The sequence below is a fragment of the Protopterus annectens genome, chromosome 12.part0 (assembly GCF_019279795.1).
Source record: "Protopterus annectens isolate FY-2018-M chromosome 12.part0, PAN1.0, whole genome shotgun sequence".
Taxonomy (NCBI): domain Eukaryota; kingdom Metazoa; phylum Chordata; order Ceratodontiformes; family Protopteridae; genus Protopterus; species Protopterus annectens.
In genome coordinates this window covers 76,841,033-76,866,580 of record NC_056746.1, presented here as the reverse complement: position 1 = coordinate 76,866,580, position 25,548 = coordinate 76,841,033, and the positions used below count along the sequence as shown (strand labels likewise).

At 37.7% G+C, this 25,548-nt stretch overlaps 1 long non-coding RNA gene across 1 annotated transcript in view; it reads right to left on the bottom strand.

The window, feature by feature from the left end:
• Nucleotides 1-5,486: 5,486 nt before the first annotated feature.
• Nucleotides 5,487-25,548, bottom strand: part of LOC122817320 — a 65,622-nt gene continuing 45,560 nt past the window's right edge. Inside the window, exons 2-3 of the long non-coding RNA XR_006367198.1 lie at nucleotides 15,188-15,270; nucleotides 5,487-5,541 (exon numbers count right to left, since the gene is read on the bottom strand). This is a non-coding gene — a long non-coding RNA (uncharacterized LOC122817320). The remainder of the gene's footprint in view (nucleotides 5,542-15,187; nucleotides 15,271-25,548) is intronic.

Here is a 25,548-nt window from a genome sequence, read left to right as displayed (position 1 = left end):
AGACACTATGAGTAGGATTAAGAATGCTAAAGGCAGCATAGATAGGCCTGTTTGTGAATGCCTAACACTGTGTATTGAATGATTCACTGAATATCAGTTCAGTGAATCATTCATTCTTATAGTATACAGAGCATTTCAAGAGAGTCATGTGACATGGAGTAAAGCTACTGCCTCATGTAGGCCATACCGTACAGTACAGTGGAGGTGTGCACCTTTTAGTGATTTCATTACTATGCTTCAGTGCAATGTAAGTGAAACAGTATACATGAGTTGTCAAGGAGATGACAGTTTAAAAAAGTGTTAGCAAATGGAGACTTAGACTGCGATTGTGACACAGACAACAAGGAAGAAAAGCAGTGGCAACATGCTTTAGTATTGTACCTAAAATGTGAAATTGTTGACAGGTGGTAAGGCTATCTTTGATTACTGAAGTAAATGGCAGTTCACAAAACACAAGAAACAGTTTTCAAAAATTTAACAGAATTGGGAAAACATCAGAATTCATAAAACATTAACAGCTTAAGAAAGGAACCTAATATTTGAAACTGATAGTTCATAAAACCATATGCCACCAGTTTCAAAGACAGACATGGTCAGTCAAAAACATGACTGGTTACAATATCACAAAGCCATTGGCAATGTGAGTGATAGTGCACTATATTGGGATGTACAATTAATGGACAGGCAATAGTTGGCACCTTGTGCCCATAACACAGAATGGCACAGAAGGCACCCAGGGATGTTTTGCTGTGTTCATTACAATGTACGACACAATGCAGCTTGTAATCTTATAACAGTAAAAGACAAAAGGGTATCCAGGAAGGAGGTTGTAATGGTTACAGGACAAAAGAAACTATATACCTTTGTCAGCATATAGCACATTGTGTACCCAGAGATCAGAATGTACACAGGAATAAGCACATAGTACTACAGTTAAGGCACACAGGCCAGCATGTGGCATGAGGCATAATGATGAAGAAAATTACATATGGTATGTGAGGCCATGTTCTGATGCTAGAATGTGGCATAGAACATAAGGAGGAAGAAGGCTTTGGATGATAAGACACACAAAAGTATGGGGAGCTTGCATACAGCACAGGACATTGCCAGAGGAAGGTTGTCTGTGGTGTGCTCTTGCTTGCATATGGCACAGGACATGGCCAGGAGGAAGGATCTCTGTGGAAAAGTGCACTCAGTATGGAGGTCCATGCATCCATGTCATCACATGGAACTGGAGACATCTGTGGAGTGAGGCTGTGGCATCTACACATACACTGGGAGGAGGCGTAATAGTCCTTGCCAGTAGTGAAGTGGGAGCAGTGACAACCTGTGACTTACCACGGTCACACAGGGTGCAACTGCTTGTATAGTGGAGGACACCAATGATGATATGATATTGTTCCCCAAAGGCTCCTGCATCTCTCTCTGCACTCTCCTGCTGCACAGGATGTAGGACAACACTGCTTCTGCTACAGTGCTGAAACAAACACATTACTACTTGGGAAGGAGCTGCTTAGGTACACAATGGATGTACCACAGGGCAGAGTTGTTCACACTTAATTCAAAAAATGAGTAAGGCGTACACACTGAGTAATATAGGAGTAATCAAGAGGTGTATTGTATGCCCACACAACCAGGAATTGTTCAGTGAAGTTTGTTGGGAAACAGAGGATCACAGCAGGTCAGCAGAGTGCTGCCTTTTTATAGGAACAGTGCTCAGGGTGCCTAGTGAGTATACTGGGGAATACATAGCAGGGCAGCTATAAGTAACACCACTACAATGAGCAGTAGTAAAGTGCAGAAATGGGTAGTAGTTCACTATCATGTTGTGCATCATTGCATTCGGTGCCATCTTCTGCACAACACAGCTTATCTGCATCTCATGTACACTTTGTAGTCATAAACATATAGAATTCTGCGAATTCAAGGGTCTATATTGGTCAGTACTGAAATCTGTAAAACTACTAGTGTCACTGGGAGCAGTTATGTACTGCAGTTCCATGAAAGAATGCCAGCTGAATGCAGAGCCATGATGGGTTAACTTTGCACTGATTTTTGGGCTGTGTGTGTGTGTGTGTGTGTGTGTGTGTGTGTGTGTGTGTGTGAGAAATTACTTTTGCAAAAGTGCATTGTCAAAAATGCACTTTCGTTAAAGACAACAAAAAAATGTCATTAGCATGTACCGTTAGTTGTACATCAACGCATACGGTTGATGTACAACTAAGGAAGCTCTTGTTGAGATCGTAGTACAGTGGGGATAAGGGAATATTCCCTTTTCCCCACTGTAGTGTGATCTTAGAATGAGAATATTAAAGTAGGGGGGGGGTGTGGGTGCAGGGTGGCTTGCCCACATGCATATCAGTGTTTAATTTTTTATTTTTTTTTGTCTACGAAAGTGCAGTTTTGATAAAATGCACTTTCGTGGAAGTCAATTCACGGAAGTAAGGTTCAATGAACCGTACTTTTGAGTAAAGAACATAGACCCATATATATATATATATATATATATATATTATACACATATACATACACACTGGCACAGTGGTAGCGTTGTTACCTCACAGCAAGAGGTTCTCCTGTTCGATTCTCGTCTGGAGTGCCTTCTGCGTGGAGCCTGCATGTCCTCCCTGTGGTCGAGTGGCCTCTGAAAGACATGTGTGAATGGGCATGCCTTCACTGAAGGTTGGGCGTCGGGCTGGCAACTCGGCACCATGAAAAGTGACTGCCAATCATTAGCGGACCAGAGTTCCGCTGTGGTGACCCCTAACCGGGAAAAAGCCGAAAAGACTGTCTGTGTGTCTGTGTGTGTGTGTGTGTCTCTGTGTGTGTGTGTCTCTGTGTGTGTGTGTCTCTGTGTGTGTGTGTCTCTGTGTGTGTGTGTCTCTGTGTGTGTGTGTCTCTGTGTGTGTCTCTGTGTGTGTGTGTGTGTCTGTGTGTGTGTGTGTGTCTGTGTGTGTGTGTGTCTGTGTGTGTGTGTGTGTGTGTGTGTGTGTGTGTGTGTGTGTGTGTGTGTGTGTGTGTGTCTGTGTGTGTGTGTGTGTGTGTGTGTGTGTGTGTGTGTGTGTGTGGTGCAGAAGTAGCATTGTCACCTCATAGCAAGAGGTTCTCTGGTTCAATTCTCAGCTGGGGTGCCTTCTGTATTGAGTCTGCATGTCCTCCCTGCATTCGTGTAGGTTTCCTCTGGGTGCTCCGGTTTCATCCCACGTTACAAAGACATGCATCTGGAGTGTTTCTCCCCCAGGCCTCCACTGAAAATTGACTTTGTTCCAAGTCAAACTTTCCCAGTTATCAAATGTTAAACAAATAAATGTGTGTGTGTGTGTGTATAATGTCCACTTCTTAAGTTTGAAATGTCACAAACTCGAGATTCCTAACATCGAGACCACAATCTCGAAGTTGTGACATCTCAAACTTAAGAAATGAACTAAAAAAAAAAGAAAATGAGTAAAACCATGTTTTTGCAGGGGGGCAAATCCCCCTGCACTCCCCACAACCCTTGCAACTTAAACATACCAACTCAGAGGTCACGCTACAGTGCAGAGAATGGTAATGTTCCCGTTCCGCACTGTATAGCGATGTCCGTTACCATTCTCGTCACTGCAGAACAATCTCGGAGTAAGTATATTTAAGTTGCAGGGGGTGGGGGGGGTTCAGGGGGCTTTCCCCCCTGCAAAAACATGGTTTTACATGTTTTCTTTTTTTTAGTTCATTTCTTAATTTCAGAAATTCACTACCTTGAGATTGTGGCCTCCATGTTATGAATCTTGAGATTGTGACATTTTGAAAGTAAGAAATGGACCTTTATATATATATATATATATATATATATATATATATATATATATATATATATATATATATATATATATATATATACAGAGCCAGATCAAACATCAAACACAAGGTGACCTAGGTAAATCCCTAGGATATTGTACCAGCTGGGGAAGAAGGCCATAAATGTGCCAAAAACACCCCCAAGAAACAAGGAAACCGTCTCACTCTCTCATCTACTTTGCCTTTCAGTCACTCTGTGCATGATTACCACTCAGCTGCTCTAGCTTCAAGAAGTGTCTATCTCATTAGCTCAAATGTAGAGCCAATGAGAATGAGGCTTCCAATCAGTCAAACTACAGTTTTTGCAAAGTGTGGAGTTTTATTTTTAAACTATCATTGGCAGGACACTTACTAATCATTGGTGCTTTACTGTTTTCCTTACTCTGCATGACTGGCTGTTAGAATTGGTATTGCAGTTTAATTACTTACAAGTACGGGATAGGTTCAGAATGTGCGTTGGTTGGTTACAGCATTTAAAACACTGGTGCAGTGTTGTTAACAATGGAAATGACAGTGTGTGTGTGTGTGTGTGTGTGTGTGACTGTGGGGTGTGTGACTGTGTGTGTGTGTGTGTGTGTAAGATTGTAAGTTACCTGAGACTTGAAAAAGTTCCTAAGTTCATTGAGACTTGAACAGTCCCTCCATATGGGGTAAGACTATGGAATGGGTAAGGTTAGTGTAACATCAAATGGGATATGTTAATTCAAGCACCTATAGAGAAACTGGTTAAGCTTAGAATGGCCCACAAGGGCACTTAGCTTGATACTTACCTATGAACCTGTAAGGCACTGGGAATTAATGTCAGTCATTAAAGTTTCATAATTTTTGTTCAGGAAATTGTATGTTTGTTAACTACAGCAGATAACCTATAAGCATGGTTTGGTTAACTGATTTGCCTGGAGTCAAACAGGAGGCAAGTTGAAGAAGAAAGAGTCAAACCCTGTACCTAAGATTACATGTGACAGCTCATTTAAGACCATATAGCCCTGATCCCCTTCATTAATTTTTTTTTTTTTTCTGATAAAGGGAGGATTATAGTCAGTCAATAATTCCTGCCATTAGAGTTTCATAGTTGTTATTGTTTAGAAAATGCATGTCTGTGCAACACCTATTGTTCTGAAGACTTTTTGAATGAATTAGTTATGTGGCATTTACGGCAATGAGCTTTTACAAACTGCTTCCTGCAATTAAACGTAGTGTGACATTTAACAAGTGCCTCCCACAATGATGCTTAGTCACTGCTGAAAAGGAACACTTTGTCCAGTGTTTTTTTTTTTTTTTTATTTATTTTACATTTGTTGACCCAGCTAGTCCAACTGGATACATGTCCATTTTCAGTAGAGGCCTGGGGAGATAAACTCCAAGATTAAACTAATGTAACAGGAATACAAAGCAATACAGCAACATAAAACTAATGCATGTTAAAATTACAGCAACATAAAACTAATACATGCTGTAAGTAATGCTGCAGACTAACATAGTAAGACCAGCATCAAGGAGTAAAGGCACAAAAAGCTAAAACATGATTAAATACATTATTGCTGTAGGCTATAATATAAAAACATCTATAAAATAAAATGTTCAAATGTTCCTCCCCCATTATTTTTCGCTTTATCCTGAATACTTAGACAAAGAATTTGAGATGTATACTGACCTGTTGCTTGTAAACTCTGTGGCTTTCTGGCAAATCTTTGTGGATTACAGTCTCTAAATAATGACAAGCATGTGAGTTTCAGACAATGTCCTAAAGGAAATGTTTAGTAATGCAAACTTGTCATTCCAACAACTTTATAACTATACAAGAGAAATATTTAAAATCCATTACTGATTTTGGGGGTCTTGGTATTTTATTCCTGATTTAAGAAGTTGGGAGTTCTTGGGGGTGCAATGGAATATATTTGTACATTTCTCACAGTTGTGAGCTGAAATACAATTCGCAGTCATTATTTATGTATTTGTTCATTCATTTTATAAGAACAAAACATCTGAATGCATGCAGTCATACAAGGTATTGTAATTGGTGTGTGCGTGTAAACTGCATCCCAAGACAGTTATGGTGCAAAGGAATAAAGTGATTGTATTAAGCAGGAGCATTATGATATGAACCATGTGATTTTGTTGACTGTTGATGGTTTATTTGCTGTGCATAGTGCATAGTGCATAGTTTAGTACTAAGCTAACTGCCCTTGTGAGCCATTTTAAGCTTAGCCAATTATCCATTGTGAGACTCAAACCCTGCACCTTGTGTTTGTAAGGCAAACACCTTACCCATTAAGCCACCCTCCCAACCCTGGGAAGGCTGGGAAGCATGAAGTTCTCAAATTTAATGTTAAAATATTAACTGTGCATACATTTTTAATTTAACTTGTCTTTTGCAGCACACTGATGCGAAGTGAACTGTGCTGGCTTGCAACAGTTTGTCTGGTACAAAGTGCAGATGAGAAGGCTATGAGCTGTTAATGAGGTGCTTCCTGTAGAGCAGGGTTTGATTCCCTCAGCCTTCATTTGTCTAGTGTGTGACTCAGATCAAGTCACTTCACAAGACAGTGCTCTTGGTCTGCCTTTTTAAGAGAGACATTTGCTTTGACTTGGACCTCATTTGACCACAATCCAGGTGTGGTTTGTGTGTGCGCATTTACCTATATTCAGGAGCACATATGCGCATGTGTGTGTGTATCTAGCAGCTATCTTTGTTGCAGCTAGACAGCCGTTATATTATATAAGAACCATGACAGCATGACAGAAGGAAATCTATTACTTTCTTACTTGTTTCTGTGTCTGTGTGCGTGTGTGCATGTGTCTGTGTGTGCATTTACCTATATTCAGGAGCACATATGCACATGTGTGTGTGTGTGTGTGTGTGTGTGTGTGTGTGTGCATGCGTATGTATGTATAACAGCTCTCTTTGGAGCAGCTAGACAGCTGTAAAATATTATATAAGAATCATGATAGAACGAAATATGTTATTTTCTTATTTGTTTCTGTGTGTGTGCGTGTGTGTGTGTGTGTGTGTGTGTGTGTGTGTGTGTGTGTGTGTGGGTGTGTGTGGGTGTGTGCGTGTGTGCGTGTGCGCGCAGAAGTTTGTGCAAATATGTGATGAAGGGGTAGTTGCTGTGCTAACATACATAACTGAATAGATTCCCATTTGCTATTTTAAAAGTCCGTATATGTACAAGTAATGAGACTCCTGTTGGCAGTTATAGTATGCAGTATGATTGTCTCTGGTCTGTGTCAGCTCTCATATTTGTGCTGTGCATCTCATTTGCATATTCCCTGTGCATTAGTGTCCTGCCTGTTGCGCAGTACAATAAAATGTTTGTCCTGCAGCAATAGTTTGTCTCTGAATAGCGATTTATGCAAGGATTCAATAAAATCCTCACCACTCCCACTAGATGCCTATATCAGGTTGATCAATTAGAGTGACAACAAAATGGGATTCAGAAACTGGCAGAGCCAGAATGAGAAGGACCTCAATGTCTCATTACAGCCTCTCTGAATCTAGTAGTAATGCTGTCACGTCTGACAGAGTGTTTTCTTCAGTAGCCCATACACCCTCTTAGCAAGGTCACCCCCCCTAAAATCACACACATACAGTATGTACACACACACACACACACACACACACACACACACACACACACACACACACACACACACACACACACACACATTTAGACCCCCATGGACACACAAAAATGTACATTCCCAGACACCTCCCACACACAAACATACTCAATCATATCCACTCATCAACTAACAAGCTGCTCTGCACTCACACACTGACTCATAATAGCTAAAACACTAACCCTTTCATCAGCATGCATGCCCCAAGACACACAGACAAAATCATTCAGCCTTATTAATGCTTCTACAGACATAAATGCATACACATTCACATGTGCACTAACAACCCTGTACATCTTCACTAAACTTACCTGCACTGCAAGTACTCCCACAGTAGTGGATAGGTATTTTCATGACAGTCATTGTTCCTCCAGGAGTAAAATTTTATTCGGTGAAAATTTCTCTGAATTGCTTGAGTAAACAAATCAGGAACCACAGACATTTTGTGTGGGAAAGCACATGGCTAATTGACATTAGCCACTCCCCCAGGCTGCCATAAATGGCATGCAGCACCACCTGCAAGATCGGTCTCTTTACTAAGGTCCCTGTTGGAGGAAAACCTTAGAGCAGCCTATGAATTCGGAAGGATTAGCAGAATCTGAAAACCTTCAGAGTCAAGGCTTCTGCAGTTTGCTAACCCTTTCTAAATCTCAGGGCTTCCCTTTTCCCTTTCTCCTGCAATTTTCTGTATATAGGCCTTTTGGAGTTTACTCCATGCATTTTATTTTTGTTCACACATTCGAAGAGAAGAAGGGGTATACAATTGAAGAGCAAGTCTAATAGAAATATTTGCCAGTATAAGCCACTGCGGAGAGCAATACTGTGTACATGAAATAACAGTCACGGGATGTTAAAACTGTTAGTGTTAAAAATAAAAGCAATCATAATAAAATCTGAAACAAAACAATAACAGCAAATATAATGGCTTATATGACACTCTACTAAGCCTCGCATCCGCACATGATCCTTTCTATGTTTTTTCTAACTGGTCACATGAGGTATGCATTTTCTTAGCTTCTGAACTACCACTGAAGCTGGCATGATGCAATCATAAGATGCGGACTGGAATGTGTATAAAAAAGTAATATCCCAGCCAACATATGTAAAACATAAGTTTATTGCATATAATCTGGTGTGGCATCATGTGCTTAGATCCCAATGCACAATTTACTGACAGCACAGTTATTATTCAAAACTTATTAGTAATGCTTTCCTTGAAGCCCTTCTAGCAAACCTTAAAGGTATACCGTGCTGAAGTGCACCATTCTAGCAAAATACATAACATTTGTGACAAAAGCCTGTTTCATACATTAAATATTTGAAAACTTTATTTAAACACAAAGACATTTAATGAAAAGATAAAAAACTAGATAAATGATGCATCCATGTTATATGCAAGAAATTCTGTTAGAGATATACGGAGCAATGCTGTATAAGTGGTAGAAATTATCTTGGAGCAGTGATTTTTTTTCATAAGCTTTCACTCTTAGATTATTAAATTCAAGTGGTTTCTTTTCTGAAAGTCACTCTACAATAAAAATTGCTTTACCAAGAATTTGCTTATAAATGACAATGGCACACATCATAATTGACTTTATCTAAGGCATGTTCCTTTATGTTTCTGAATAAAATGTATGTTTCATTATATTTGTAAAACACAGACTTCAGACATTGCAGAACACTGAGCAGAATTTTAAGAAGCCATGCTTTGCAACCAGACAATAATAAAGTTGGAAGAAAAAAAATGGTTTCTGCAGTAAAAGTTTGGAGCAACGTTTAATGAAAACTGTGTGGCATGATGTTGCATTTGGAAAACCTAGTTTATGTTCATAACTGCCATGTTTTCTAATACCATTGCCTTAGTACATAAAAAAACACTTATGAATACAAGATGCAAAAGTTTCACTTCTTCCTCTGAAGAGAATTTCTCACCATGAACTTCAATTTCTTAGCCTGCAAAAATAAGCAAATAAAAAAAAATGTGTTTTTTGGTGGATATTACATAAAGAAATGCATGCTATCATTGGAACCAAATGTAGACCCACTGAAACTTTAAGAGGTTGAATTCAGACTCTGAATTGTCAAAGTATAATGCTGTTATTTTTGGTTAACCTTACTTCCAAGTATCATATTCTTTGTAGACTATACAAAATTAATTAAAAAAGTGATTTTTAAACAGGGACTGGAATATCTGATTTATTGTAAAAAGGCTGTTTTTATTTATTTATTTTTTTTTTTACCACATTAAAGTATTTGGTAATTTCTATGATAGTCCAAGTGCTGAATGATATGTACTTTTCCACATTATGGATTCATCAACTAAAGTCTCTATGGACGGCAGTGACATCCAGCTGATTATATTCAAGTCAGAGTTGCAAGAGAGGAACATCTGATGATGATCTGCTAGAAGCAATGCTGATCACTTTTTGCACAAGTCACACTGTTCAGTTGATTTGGTTTAAATGGATTGGCATGGATCTCTTAAAAACTGTGATAGTGTTGCTGTTTTTTTAAATATTTTTGCACCAGGTTTACAATATGCTTATTGAATGAACTTGCAGCATGATTTACTTTGCTATAAAAATGTTCATTAGCTATATGTTACGTGATTTTGCTCACTGACTGCAGAGTCATGCTTTTGTGCCTAAAATGAATAATGCCATCCCCATGATTATTAATATGAACATGGCATGGATGTTCTAACAAGAATCTTGGGTTAACAATTTTATGAAATAGCTAATTTGTGGTCCCTTAGTCCAAATGCTATGATGCTATTTGAAAGAAATTGTTAAATTACTCACTGTCATGCATTATTTAAATATAGTTTTTGATTAGCGCTACAAAATGGTTTAATTTGTATGGTCAGTGTGGGGATGCTGCATGTGATATTATAGGTAGTAGAAATGACTGTTTTCTCAATTCACTTTGAAATTTAATGACTTTTTTTAGTTGTGAATGGAAAATTTTGCAAAAAAGTTATTTGGCAACACAATTTCATTTCTTCATTATGTAGATATATTTATGGGAAATCATAACTGACTGGTTTCTGATTTTTAAGTGAAAAATTACAGCTTGTTGTATTGCACACAATAGCTACTTGAGGGCTGGAGTCCCTAATACCTGAATACTTTTTCTTCATGACCTGGTATGACAATGTAATGGCAATAATACATAAGTGGAAGGCAGACATGGGGTGCACAGCGATGGGGTTCTTCACATTTGAAATGAGGACTTATTGATGGCAGCAAACCAATGGTGACATGCCCATTTTGGAGGGGAAGATTTTAAAAGGTGTAATTCCTCACAAGGGCCAAGTGAACAGAACTCCATAATTAAGGAACCCAAGCAGCATGTTGCAGCAACATTCACCACAGATTTATTTGTAGAAAAGCACATGCGTGGTGCACATGAGGGCCACCACGCCACCCAAATTCACATTATGTACAACCAGCTCACTAGGGTCAAGGAGCCACAAACAATTCTCAGCAGTCCTTTATGCTCCAAAAGCATTGAATGTAATTCATCGTGGCTAGTATTCCCCTCACAGAGAAAGGAAGACTTGCATACCAAGGGCAGTGGAGATGCTAATGGGTCTTTTGAAGGCCAAAAGAATTTAAATAGAGAGTCACTCGTGGGAAGCAGAAATGATGCATGTCAGAATGATGCAAACAGCAAGACTGAATGAGGAGGACAGCGCCATGGTTCATCTTTCTTTGAATGTTGTCAGAATGAGTTACTGCTGCTGGGATAAATGATGTGGTTTTTGATGTACACTGGACCCTATGGCACTTGCATTCACACAGAAATGGTAATGGGTTCTGCGAGATCTACCTCAATTAATAAGATATTAAGTGTTATTTTCAAATTTACAATTAGGCATAAAATGTAGTAAATAATGGCAACATGTTAAACAGTAACATCAGTCATCGATATAGGAATGTGGCATGAGGTATGTATAATTCATGCCTCAAATTATATTTCAAAGAAAATAGAAAATATTTCTCTTAGCTCACCATGCAGTTCAGAGCAAATACTATCTTCCTTTTGGCAATATATACTCTGTACTAGTAGAGAAAGGAAGCAAACAGGTGATGGGTGGATTTGACTGAGTGTCCAATGCTACCTTGGCCATCCTGGAAACTGCAGACAACTCTGGTTTACCATTTGGGAAGCACTTAATGGCAACTCTGGGCATCACACCTAAAGAGATCTTACCTACAGAGCATGCAATTCCACAGTGCTTGCACTATAGCTACAGCTAGAGGGTTCATAGAGGTAAGTGTGTTTATCCAGAAGTGAGAGAATAACTGTGAAGCTCTAGAGAGTTGTCAGTTCAGGTTAGGAACTCTATATGCGAGTCAGCCGGATAGACCACCTGACTTTCACCCTAGCACCTAACTCCCATCTCTCAGATAAGAGGGCTAACAAGCTTGACTGAGAAATGAATGAGCTTTAGCTCTCCCTCAAGGGAGAACATGGGCCCATCCTTCAGTTTTTACTAGGGAAACTCATGAGCTTCTTGACTCCAGTAGATCTAGAATAGAAAAGGGAATTGATAAACTTGCTTCATGAACGTGATCAACTCCCGCAGGAGAAAGAAGATCCAGAGGGAAGCAGAATGTAAGAAAATGCTGCTGTCATTGGTGTCTGTTGATGCAGAGAAAAAAATAATTGGATTAAGCTGTGATTTTGAGTAGGGCAATGGAAGCATTCACATTTCCTGATACAATAATTATTATAAAGTTATACAAAGAATTGGAGAAAAAAATCAAAGCAGGAAGGTTCATATCTGAAACGTTGTGTCCGAACTGATGAACCTGGTAGGGTTGTCCTCTTTCCCTTTGGTTATTTGCATTATATTTATAACCATTGGCAGAGAAAATAAGGGACTCAGAAATTCAAAGATATAATTATTAGGGTGTTCAAGAAATGCTGGTTTATTTGCAGAAGATATTATTTTGTACTTGATGGAACCAAAAAAAAGACATCTCAGTGTTGTGGAATATTCTGAGACAGTTCCATGTTTTTTCTGGATATAAAAATTAATAAAGATAAAACATAGATTACAGCAAGCATACATCCAAATCAACAAATGAATGTTTTCACCAGAAGAACATTAAAGTTTTGGAATGGCCCAACAAGAGTCTAGAGTTAAATCAAATAGAAAATCTGTAGGGTGACCTGAAGATGGCTGTGCACAAGAGATGCCCTCGCAATTTCACAGATTTGGAGTGCTTTTGCAAGAAAGATTGGGCTAATATTTCCAAGTCAATATGTGCCATACTGATAGACTCCTACCCAAGAAGACTGAATGCTGTAATAAAATCAAAAGGTGCTTCAAAGTATTAGTTTAACGGTGTCCACACTTATGCAACCAGCTTACTGTACATTTTTTATTTTTTATATTTTTTCGCTTAACAGATGTTTGTTTTGCAATTGAATTGTATAGGTTATAGGTCACATTAAGGTGGGAAAAGTTTTGAATTTATTGTGGTCTAATTTTTTTATATCACAAAAAAATGGCATTTTAACAGGGGTGTGTAAACTTTTTATATCCACTGTATATCTGTCTATACACACATACCACATACAACCACAAGTTGTGGCACAGTAGCATGATCTCTGTCCCATCTTGCCAAGTAAAAGTTGACGGCAGTACCATTTGTGATCCACTGTGTACTACAGTGCCTATGTAGCAATTGCATACACATGCACCTTACAAATGCTGATGGGGTAGCCCAGCATAAAAAAACTACTAACCCATACTTAATGACAAAAAATATCCATGCATACAAGATATTCTATTAAACTTGCAACATACACAAGCCTTGCAATTTGTATGCATTGCTAAATGGAACATTGTCATTGTTTAGGCTGAGGATGCAAAATGTGCATGGTGCAACCACACAAGATGAGTTACACATGAGCACTTGTACAGAATTTAAAATGTTATTTTACTTATATATTTATTTAAATGTGTTTACCAGGATGGAACAATGATCTAACAATGACCAATTACACTGTCAGCCGAGGTTACATTATAATGTTACAAGTTGATATTCAGTATATAAAAAACAAATAAAATTTGCATTTATGAGTATGCATAGAATATCTAATATGAGAAGAAAATACATATAGAAGATCTAGCAAAGCCAATACAAGCCAAACATATGTACAGTTAAAAAAAAGTGGAATAGAATAGGGAAAATACAGTTAAACCAGGAGAAGTAGAAGAGGTGGAGATGTACGCTATAATTGTTATGTCAGGAAAGTAAATAAAGATCAGTAAGATGAAAGAGGGGGATAGATTAAATGTGCAGTGGGCTTAGAGCAGTAATGGCGTGGTAAGGGTTTAAAGCAGTAATGGCGTGGTAAGGGCTTACACAGCAGTAATGGCGTGGTAAAGGCTTACAGCAGTAAGGGCGTGGTAAAGGCTTACAGCAGTAAGGGTGTGGTAAAGGCTTACAGCAGTAAGGGTGTGGTAAAGGCTTACAGCAGTAAGGGTGTGGTAAGGGCTTAGAGAAGTAATTGTGTGGTAAAGGCTTCGAGCAGTCATGGCGTGCTAAAGGCTTAGAGCAGTAATGGCGTGCTAAAGGCTTAGAGCAGTAATTGTGTGGTAAAGGGTTAGAGCAGTAATGGTGTGGTAAGGGCTTAGAGCAGTAATGGTGTGGTAAGGGCTTAGAGAAGTAATGGTGTGTTAAGGCCTTAGAGCAGTAATAATGTATTAAAGGCTTAAAGGACTAATGGCGTGGTAAGGGCTTAGAGCAGAAATAGTGTGGTAAAGGCTTAGAGCAGTAATGGTGTGGTAAGGCTTTAGAGCAGTAATGGTGTGGTAAAGGCTTAGAGCAGTAATGGTGTGGTAAGGCTTAGAGCAGTAATGGTGTGATAAGGGTTTAGAGCAGTAATGGTGTGGTAAGGGCTTACAGCAGTCGTGGCATTGTAAGGGCTTAGAGAAGTAATGGTGTGGTAAGGGCTTAGAGCAGTAATGCTGTGGTAAGGGCTTAGAGCAGTAATGGTGTGGTAAGGGCTTAGAGCAGTAATGGTGTGGTAAGGGCTTAGAGCAGTAATGGTGTGGTAAGGGCTTAGAGCAGTAATTGTGTGCTGAAGGCTTGGAGCAGTAATGGTGTGGTAAGGGCTTAGAGCAGTAATGGTGTGGTAAGGGCTTAGAGCAGTAATGGTGTTGTAAAGGTTTAGAGCAGCAATTGTGTGGTAAAGGTTTAGAGCAGTAATGGTGTGATAAGGGTTTACAACAATAATGGCGTGGTAAGGGCTTAAAGCAGTAATGGTAAGGGTTTAGATCAGTAATGTTGTGGTAAAAGCTTAGAGCAGTAATGGTGTGGAAAGCTGGACCACGGTTTAGATGAGTTACTTAATCAGAAGGATCAAGTATGTGGGAAGTAAAGCTACTACACAATTAAAGATATTAGTTTAAGTGACGTGTCCTTTAAATAGACAGTTGTATTCAAACTGTGACCTGAACAGTAAGTCAGGAGGAAGCGACTACCATATTTTTGAGGCCATGTAAGCAGTTTGATGGTTGACTGAACAATGCACTCAAAATACAGAGTGTAATCTCTTGAACCAGTACTGCTGCATGATGGGAGAACATACATATTCATTTGAATCTAATGTGAGAGAGTGATAGTTAAAATTTGCAGGCTTTGCAAATGTGATTTTGTTTTGCTCTGCTTAAAATGCATACAGTCATATGAACAGGTATTCTACCTACCTCACCTCCATTTGTTTTTTTCTCAGGTGAAACATCAGGTCGATCACTGCAACCCAAATCCTGGCCACATCTTCCGCAGCTATCTGACATGAAAAAAATCAGCACAAAAGAAGAAACAATTATCATAAAAAACAAACCTAAATTACTTAAAGAATATTGAAATTGGCCACAAATTTCTAAAATGCATAACCATTGTCCTGATATGCATATATATATATATATATATATATATATATATATATATATATATATATATATATATATATATTTATTTAAATACTATCAACATTATAGAGATAGAAAGTTTATTTCTTGTGCCTAACCATTTGCGTTAGTAGAAGCCATACTCATAACATGTAGTTACAATGTGCCATCATCTGCAGGTAGACACTCCTCTTATTAGAACTGGAATTCATACAGGCATTCGTCATGTGTAATATTGCTATGCTTGCATACAGACTAGTGCATCATTACCCAATTAGTCATAACAATGTTGTTTTCTACTGGTGCGCCTAAGATTTGAACTAAAAAACAGTGAAGTATATTCTATAGCAAAGCTGAGAATGCTACCTACTGTGTTGCAGTGAGTAAAAAAAGTTGTGAACTGTAAATTATTCATCTCAAAAGGATTTCTTATACAATATTGTAATGATCATGACTGCTATACAAACATAAAGATAGGGACATGACAACATGAATAATTATGCACCTATATGCACATCACAGACAGACAGACACACACACACCCTTACAATTGACACATGCACTGGTTTAGGAGCACAGCATTCTACAGATGACGCAGATAACATATTTTGATAATAAAGTATCTTCTCAACCACTCTGAATTATGTGCAATATTACAATGAAGCAATGAGCCGACAGCATAAGAATGATGTCATTGCCATATATGATGCAATAAGCCGACAGCATAAGAATAATGATGTCATTGTCAAATATGAAGCGATGAGCCGACAGCATAAGAATGATGAGGTCATTGCCAAATATGCAAATAATTCACTACAGAAAGCAGCTCTGGTGCCGTAGAAGGATAAAGCTCGACTATGGCACTGGAGACCTGGGTCTGATTAGCAGCTCAGACAACTGACAGAGCAGCTGGGAGGGATGGCTGTTCCCATGCTGAGTTGGAGATTGCTCTTCAATGGTGCTCCTAAGTAGAAGTGTGGTCCAAAGAGGAGCATTGCCCTCAGATGTAGTGAAGGTGGGGAAGGGGAGTGAGAAGAGCAAATAATAGAAACCCACCCTTGCACTTAGTACACATTATCAGCCCCAGGAATACTACAGTAAGTCCACAGGGTACAAGAAAGACTGGTCGACCTAGTGTGGACATGGGGCACGGATGACCAGTCCAGGAGGATGAGGTCTGAGTGGAACCAAAAAGTATTTAGAACAAAAAAATAAATAGCCTTCACTGTGGATTCTTAAGGATAACATAGCTGAAATAAACAGATTTACAAAGCAGCAACATTACCTCAGTCATATCAAAACTCCACAAAGAAGGCAATTACACAGATATTCAGGGTTTTGAACCTACAGTATTAATTTTATACAACACAAACAAGAGTGCTTCTTGTTCCACCAAGCAAGTTCAAGCAATGTACAGATTTGCTTGCACATACTTACATGTATATGTGAATTTGTAATAGGATCACTATCAATAATTGGGATAAACACATCTATATATTTATCTATGTCTGTCTATATCTTTGTGTACAGAGACACACACATATATATGTATATATATATGTATATGTATGTATGTGTGTATATATATATATATATATATATATATATATATATATATATATATATATATATATATATATATATATATATATATATAGGTTCATAGGTTTATACTAGGCTATCTGCCCTAAGGCATTTATAAGCCTAGCCCAAAGTTTTGTGGCTTACGACACCCCTTATGTTAAATACTGTGCCCATTAGTTTGTTGTGCCTCTGTCCAGCAGTGACACAGAGATGATTCCCGGGGTAAACCTATGATCTCCCATCCACCGGTCAAGATTTCTCTTGAACAGAGCCAGCGAGGTGCTCTGCCTCACATGGACCGGGATTTTATTCCACAACATAGGGAGTCTCTGGGTGACAAATCTATCCCTCCAGCATGTCCTATTTATATCCGTGCTAAGGTTTAAGTCGCTTGCTCTTGTGGATCTGGTAGATTTGGATTTTTTGAGGTGGAGCATGCCCATTAATTCCGGGTTGGACATGGCCTAGTATGTCAGCACAGGTCACCTCTGAGCAGACGGTATGCGACTGAATAGAGCTGGAGTTTCTTCAGTCTGGCAGCATATGACAGATTTTGGAGTCCCTTTATCCTTTTGGTGAGGAACTTTTGGGGTCTCTCCAATTGCTGCAGGTGTCGAGTGAGATACATCCCGAATGGGGCATTGTATTCGATCATTAGTCTGATAAGTGAAGAGTACAGGGGAACAATAACCTCACTTGATCTGGATGTGAATCCCTTCATGATCAGGTGGGCAATGTAGAAGGTTTTTCTAACCACTTTAGCAATGTGAGTGTCAAAAGAAAGGCCACTGTCAACCTGGGTCCCCAGGTCCCTGATAACCTCTTCTGTGCTTAGTGGATTGCCACCTATATGGTAGCTTGGGGTTACCTTGTTTTTCCCGAAGGGTATGACTTAACATTTTTTGGCATTTAACTTCAGGCCATGGCTCTGGCACCAGCTATCAGTTTCCGTGAGACCCCTCTGAAGGATATCTGTGTCCGATGTACTTTCCACTGTGGCTCCCAGTTTGCAGTCATCTGCAAACTTTGTCAGCCATAGTCCTCCCATGTTAGCCTGTACTTCTGAGAAGTAGATGCCGAACAACAGGGGGCCAAGGACTGAGCCCTGTGGGACACCACTTGTGACCGGCTTGGAGTCTAACATGGCGCCAGCTACTCTAACCCTGTGGGTTCTGTCCTTTAGCCAGTTTGCAACCCATATTGTGACACATGGGTTTACATTTAAGCTGGTAAGTTTCTCTATAATAGAAATTGAAGAACCGGACCAACGAAAATGTTCCAATAACAGCCACTTTATTCCAATCTCCAAAATAGCAGTCTTAAAGCGTGCAAGATACTCATACACTTTAAGTATAAGCCTCCAAATATCTTCCTCAGAAGACAAATTGCTATTCTTAATCGTACATTTAAATAGCAAATCTATAGGCAATTAAAGACTGGTCAATCAGTTATAAGAAGCTTTTAACCCTTTCTTGTCACAAGTATAAATTACTTCTCTTCCAGTCTATTTAAGTACAAATCTTACACTTGCCGCTGCAAACAAACACTAAACATTTATTTAGTAATAAAAATGAAGTTAAAAATAAACATTAAATAACATAGACAATAAAATTCCGTTAAAATCTTAAACTTTTAAAGTTTTTAAACTTTTAAAACTTCACATTTTAAAATTTCACATTTTAAAACATTCAACTACCAAGGAAGTTTTAAAAGTTTAAAAACTTTAAAAGTTTAAGATTTTAACGGAATTTTATTGTCCATGTTATTTAATGTTTATTTTTAACTTCATTTTTATTACTAAATAAATGTTTAGTGTTTGTTTGCAGCGGCAAGTGTAGGATTTGTACTTAAATAGACTGGAGAAGTAATTACTTGTGACAAGAAAGGGTTAAAAGCTTCTTATAACAATTGACCAGTCTTTAATTGCTATAGATTTGCTATTTAAATGCGATTAAGAATAACGTTGTCTTCTGAGGAAGCGACATTTGGAGGCAAAAAGTGTATGAGTATCTTGCGCTTTAAGACTATTTTGAGATTGGAATAAAGTGGCTGTTATTGGAACATTTTCGTTGGTCCGGTTCTTCAATTTCTAAGGTTTCAACTTGGTGGTTTTTTAGTTCTTTTTTATGGAACTAAACGTTGAAAACGTTTCCGCATCCACTTCACAAAGGGATGAGGGCGATGGTAACCTTACAGCCCTCATAGAATTATTGACACAGAAAGTCGACCGGCTTTCCCAGCGACTCGATGATGTCAACAGATCGCCGACTGTAGCAGCGGCTCCAGGGAACCGAACGGTGGAGAGAGAAGTTGGGCGTCTTGCTGCTACTGCTAATTTTGTACGCAATATGAACGATAATGTGAACGATATTCAAGGGGGGCTATCTGGTAGCCAGGATAATGTATCAACAAGTACACAGCGCGAAGGAGAGCGAACCAGTAACCGGGGAGATACAGTTCGCGAACCGCTAACAGCATGGTTGCACAGAGGTTTTAACTTTAACACTGTGCAAAGGAATTGTGCTTCACAAATGGAAATGGAGGTAAACAATGATATAAATGAAAAGTTGAATATTTTTGATAGCAAACTGTTAAAAATCCGTAAACTACAATTGGAAATTGCCTACTTTCGAGAATGCATAAGACTAAAGATAGTTCCTAAGGGTCTTAGGCACTGGCAATTTCCTTCAGGGCTAATTGAAGGCTCACAGTTTCACACTGCCCTTGTGGCTCTTTTTGATAGACACGGACTTGAATTATTAGAATTGTTTTGTACCTTTTACCAAGAGATGGTGGACAATCTTTTGGCTGAATTGGAAGGTATTGACAATTCCATTAAAAATGACATTCATTTTAATAGATATCAGTACGATTATGATCGTTGTTTTTTAAGTATTGATGACCACATTAAAAAGATGAATGGCATTAAAAATAAGAAAATTGATAGAGATGTGAAAGAATACGGGGAAGGGAAAGCATATCCGCGCCCTCCCCGCCCTGTTAATACACAAATTAATGAACAAGGTAGTGTGCCTGAAAATGATATCCATGATGGACAAAGAACAGGCCCAGTACCACAACAAGCTGAAATACATGTTCCACCTCAACCCCTACCAGTACAAACTTTTAATAATGACAATGGTGTCAGAAGGAGTGAAAGACTTGCCCAATTGGGAAACACTACAAATGTAAATAATATTGGTGGACAGAATCAATATAATAATAATTCTGGAAGGTTTGGGAATCAAAATTTTCGGGGCTCAGCCTCGAAGCCCAACTACCAGAACAAGAGGAATCAGAAGAACAAGAGGAGGAAATGGTAGAAATTGCCGGTAGTGTTTCATCAAATGGTTCTAACAAACAAAAGTGTATAGTTATAACAAATGCTGAATTAGACTTTAAAATCTATAACTATACAAGTTTAGAAATTTGTGAAGATACTGTTGCTTTATTAAGTAAAGGGTATACTTTTGTGCCAAGTTCCACACTCAATGTTGCTCACACTTTAATTGATTTAAAACTGTTTACAAGGAAGTTGAACCTATTATCTTTGATGGGTGAAAATTTAAATGAAAGAGCCGACTGCCTTGTTTCAAGTGTATATAATCCCCCCCTTCATCCTGCTCTACTTCTATTTGAAAAAAATATGGAAATAGACTTAAGGAATTTAAAGGAAAGTAAAAATAAGTACAAGCATAATTTAACAAAAGAAGAAAGAGATTTGTTGAACTTGTTAAAACAAGCTCCAATTCGGGTAATGAAGCCCGATAAAGGAGGGGGATTAGCAATAATGTTTAGTAGTGACTACGAAGATAGAATGACAACAATCCTAGAAAGTGATACGTATGTAAAGTCCTCTGTAAATGAGATGAATATTGCAACGAGGAGAATTAAATCATTGTTTGAGGAATTATTTATAGAAAGAAGGATTGATAGTGTCTTATATAATTTTTTACAACAAGCACAAGTTAGGATGCCGGTCCTATTTGGTATCCCCAAGGTACATAAAAACATAGAAGATCCACCTATGAGACCTTTAGTCGATGGGAGAGGGAGTATGACTTATACATGTGCTAAAGTAATTGATAAGACACTGCAGAAATTTATTAAGTTAGAGAAACAAATTTCAAAGGATTCCTGGTCCTTCCTTAGATCCATGAATGACTTACATTTTTCAGCTACAGGATTGTTAGTGACGATAGATGTTAAAGATTTATATTCTTGCATCCCACATAGTAAGGCAATTGAATGGGTAGGTGACATGATGAGGGTCTTAGGTGCACCACTTGATGAAATACAGCTTATAGAGGAACTGATTGATACAGTTCTTTCATATAACTTTATTCTTTTTAATAAAGAAATTTTTCATCAAAAGATCGGGGTTGCTATGGGGTCCCCATGCGGTGCTAGCATCACGAATTTAGTAATGGCACGATGGGAAAGGTCTACAATTTTTGAAAATGAAGGAAACAAGGAGAAAATTATCTTTTATACAAGATTTCTCGACGATATTTCTATGGTGGTTGAAACTAATGTTGAGGGGTTGGATAAGCTTTTGTCTTCCTTCAATTGTAGTACTGACTTTCTACAGTTTACATCTAATTTCAGCAAAGATAATATCAATTACTTGGATGTAAACTTGAAGAAAGACTATATAAATGAGAGATATGTAGCGACTATATATAGGAAGGAGACGTATTCCAATACGTTCCTTCATTTCTCTAGTAGTCACCCACTGGCCCAGAAAAAAGCAGTAGTAAAAGGTCAGTATGTTAGGGCGGCAAGGATGATTACGATTGATGATGACTTCTTGGAAGAATGTAAACTCCTTGAGAAGTTCTTTGTACAAAGGGGCTATCCAATAGAATTTATTATTAATATATCAACAGAAGTAACAAATAAACGGTGGGAAGGGATTTACTCCCCAATATTAGGATCAATACTAGGACCAATAGTAACGGAAAATGTCGAACAAGTAGGACCAGTGAAGAGAATAATAAGTCTAGGTTTTACTTGTAGTTTCATTACTTGTTTCAACTTGGATGCATTTGACATCAAAAATATTCTGAATAAAAATTGGCACCTTTTGTCTTCAGATAATGCCTTTAGGGATTTGTTACCTGACAAACCGAAGCTGGTTTATAGGAGGAACCTAAATTTTAAAGAAATTTTACAAGGTAAAAAGGTCAATATTAGATCTAACGGAGGCATGACAAAATGTAATATGTGTAATCATTGTAAATATGTTGAAGAAGGTAATACCTTTAAAATAAGGAACAAAACCTATAAAATAGGAGAAAAGTTTAACTGTAGTAGCCGACAAGTTGTATATATGGCAACATGTGATAAATGTTTAGCCTTTTATATAGGAAAAACAGATAGGAAACTACATGAGAGAATATATGAGCACATTTACAGTATTAAAAAAACCAAATTGGACAATGCCCTCGCTAGACATTGTCACCTAAACGAAGGGCATAATTTTAGGTTTAAAGTAATAGATCAAGTTATACCAGATGAAAGATGTCCCTATGAACCACTAAAACTCGAAAGGAAAGAATTAATTTGGCAATTGACAGCAAATGCCAACCAACCACCTGGTTTAAATGAGATGACATCTATAAAATGTATATTAAGGTTAAAAAATCTAGAAAGGTAAAATGGTAGTTATATGTGGTAGTGTTGGTTTATTAATAAACAATAAATAATAATAATAAAATGTATTTATATTACTTTAAGAATTAGGTTAATTTATTATAATAAATTAATATTTATATTTGATAATAAATTAGGTATAATTTTTATTTAGTGCTGTTAGTTAAAATGCATAGGCTTTTAAAATGTATAATGTCAATTGTTGGTCAGGATATTTGAATGTTGATTTAGGTTTTACATGTACCACAATTTGGTTTGGTTACAAACTAATAAATTAATAAAATAATAATTTAACATTTATAGTCTGCCATCGCCCCCCTTGGTAGTTGAATGTTTTAAAATGTGAAATTTTAAAATGTGAAGTTTTAAAAGTTTAAAAACTTTAAAAGTTTAAGATTTTAACGGAATTTTATTGTCTATGTTATTTAATGTTTATTTTTAACTTCATTTTTATTACTAAATAAATGTTTAGTGTTTGTTTGCAGCGGCAAGTGTAGGATTTGTACTTAAATAGACTGGAAGAGAAGTAATTTATACTTGTGACAAGAAAGGGTTAAAAGCTTCTTATAACTAATTGACCAGTCTTTAATTGCCTATAGATTTGCTATTTAAATGTACGATTAAGAATAGCAATTTGTCTTCTGAGGAAGTTGCGATATTTGGAGGCGACGAAAAGTGTATGAGTATCTTGCATGCTTTAAGACTGCTATTTTGGAGATTGGAATAAAGTGGCTGTTATTGGAACATTTTCGTTGGTCCGGTTCTTCAATTTCTAAGGTTTCAACTTGGTGGTTTTTTAGAAGATTCTCTATAATACCCGAGTGGGGTATTGTGTCGAAAGCTTTTGCAAGGTCAAGGTAGGCTGTATGGACTGCCTTTCCCTCATCAATGGCCTTGGTGACTGTTTCAAAGAAGTTGACCAAGTTCAAAAGGCATGATCTGCCCATGACAAAGCCAAACTGGGTAGGGTCCAATGTCTGCAAGTCCCCTATGTCTTTGTTTAGGAGTTCCATCATGATCCTCTCCATAGCTTTGCAGACCAGGCTTGTAAAGCTTATGGGGCGGTAATTACCAGGGTCCGCAGAGGCACCGCCTTTGTGGAGTGGGACCACAGTTGCCGTACGCCATATCCTGTGGTAAGCCTAAGATTAAACAGCTGCCTTATGTGCGGGTTTAGTTCCTCATTGAGTTCGTGTAGCACACAGCCGGGGACACCATCCGGTCCCATTGATGCTGTGTTTTTAGCTTTAGAGAGAGCAGCTTTCACCTGCGCATTGGAGATGTCTGGGAGGCTGCACTCCGCTGGGATAGTTATCTCTCCTTTTGGGGGGGGGGTGAAGTTTGCACTGAACCTGTCTGCCAGTATGTTGGCAATGTCTGTGGGTTCAGTGATTTTTGTATCATTTTGGACTAATTCTGAGCATATCTGGGAGATTCCACCCAGGTATCTAACATAGCTGAAGAAGGCCTTATGATTGTCTTTTGAATCTATGGCAATTTTTCTCTCAAAGTTGGCCTTGGATGATTTTATGAGTGCTCGTATTTTTTTACTAATAATGATCAAAGGTGTCTTCTCTTTTATGAATTTTGCTCTATCATGTAACAGCTTTCTCCTCTTATTGTAAAGTTTGTTTAAGGCTGGGGTCCACCAGACTGGACGTTTGCCCTTGGTGGAAAGTCTTGGTTTTATTAGGGATTGCCTGATCCATGCAGTCCTGGAGGTCTTCATTGAAGGCATTTGTAAGGGCTTCCGCAGCTTGGGTTGTGGTTTCCACTGGCTCGGGGGCCTTGAAGGATACCACACCAGTCTTGAGAAGTGTGAAGTTTGCTTTAGAGAAGTTCATCACTGTGGTCTTATTTGTTTGGGGTGGGGGCGGGATGTGAATATCCAGTTAGATTAGTTTATGATATGATCTCACCAATGAGGGATATACTTCCGGTGTGGAGCATTTTGACCCCATGTTTGTGATGATGAGATCTAGAATATTTTCTCCTCTTGTGGGAACGGTGACTAGCTGTTCCATGGCATTTGAATTTATGAACTCCAGGAACCTTTGGGCTAGAAAGTTTGGGCTTGAGTAATGATCCCAGTCTATATTCGGGATATAGATAGATATTATATATATATATATATATATATATATATATATGTGTGTGTGTGTGTGTGTGTGTGTGTATATATATATATATATATATATATATATATATATATAAATATATATGTATATATAAATATATATATGTGTGTGTGTATATATATATATATATATATATATATATATATATATATATATATATATATACACACCACAAGCAAGCTCTCGAACCTGAACTGTAATAAAAAGACTTCAAGCATGTAGCAATAAAAATTTTAGTTCAGGTTCAAGATAAGGCAGACAGTCTCTCCAAACAAATAATGTCACTTGTATAAGTGCCGTCTATTCAGACCCAATAGCTGTGATCAGTTCAAATATCACCGGAAACAATTGTCTATTCAGACCCCATAGAATAGGAATTCAGAAATTTCTTCAGTAATCCACTTGTAGAACTTATTATTTAACAGAGACGTTATTGAAATAAAGTGAAGAAAGGCAAGCGCTTTCGCTGCATAGCTTTTTCAAACAATCATCTCTATATACATAATGGCCACTATATATACTCGCATCTAATTCAAATCAGTTAATAATTGATGCAATTAAGCACTCAATTTTGATTTTTAAAGAAATACATGTATATAAATTAAAATACATATATAATATGTCTTCATGTTTGATTACATAGTAATTTCGATGGGTATATAAAAAATATATACATACTATATATACACATGGTAGAAACATATAAAAACATGTAAAAAAGATATATAAAAGAGATGTATAAATAATAAATAGGTATACTTTCTCTTAATACATCTTTAT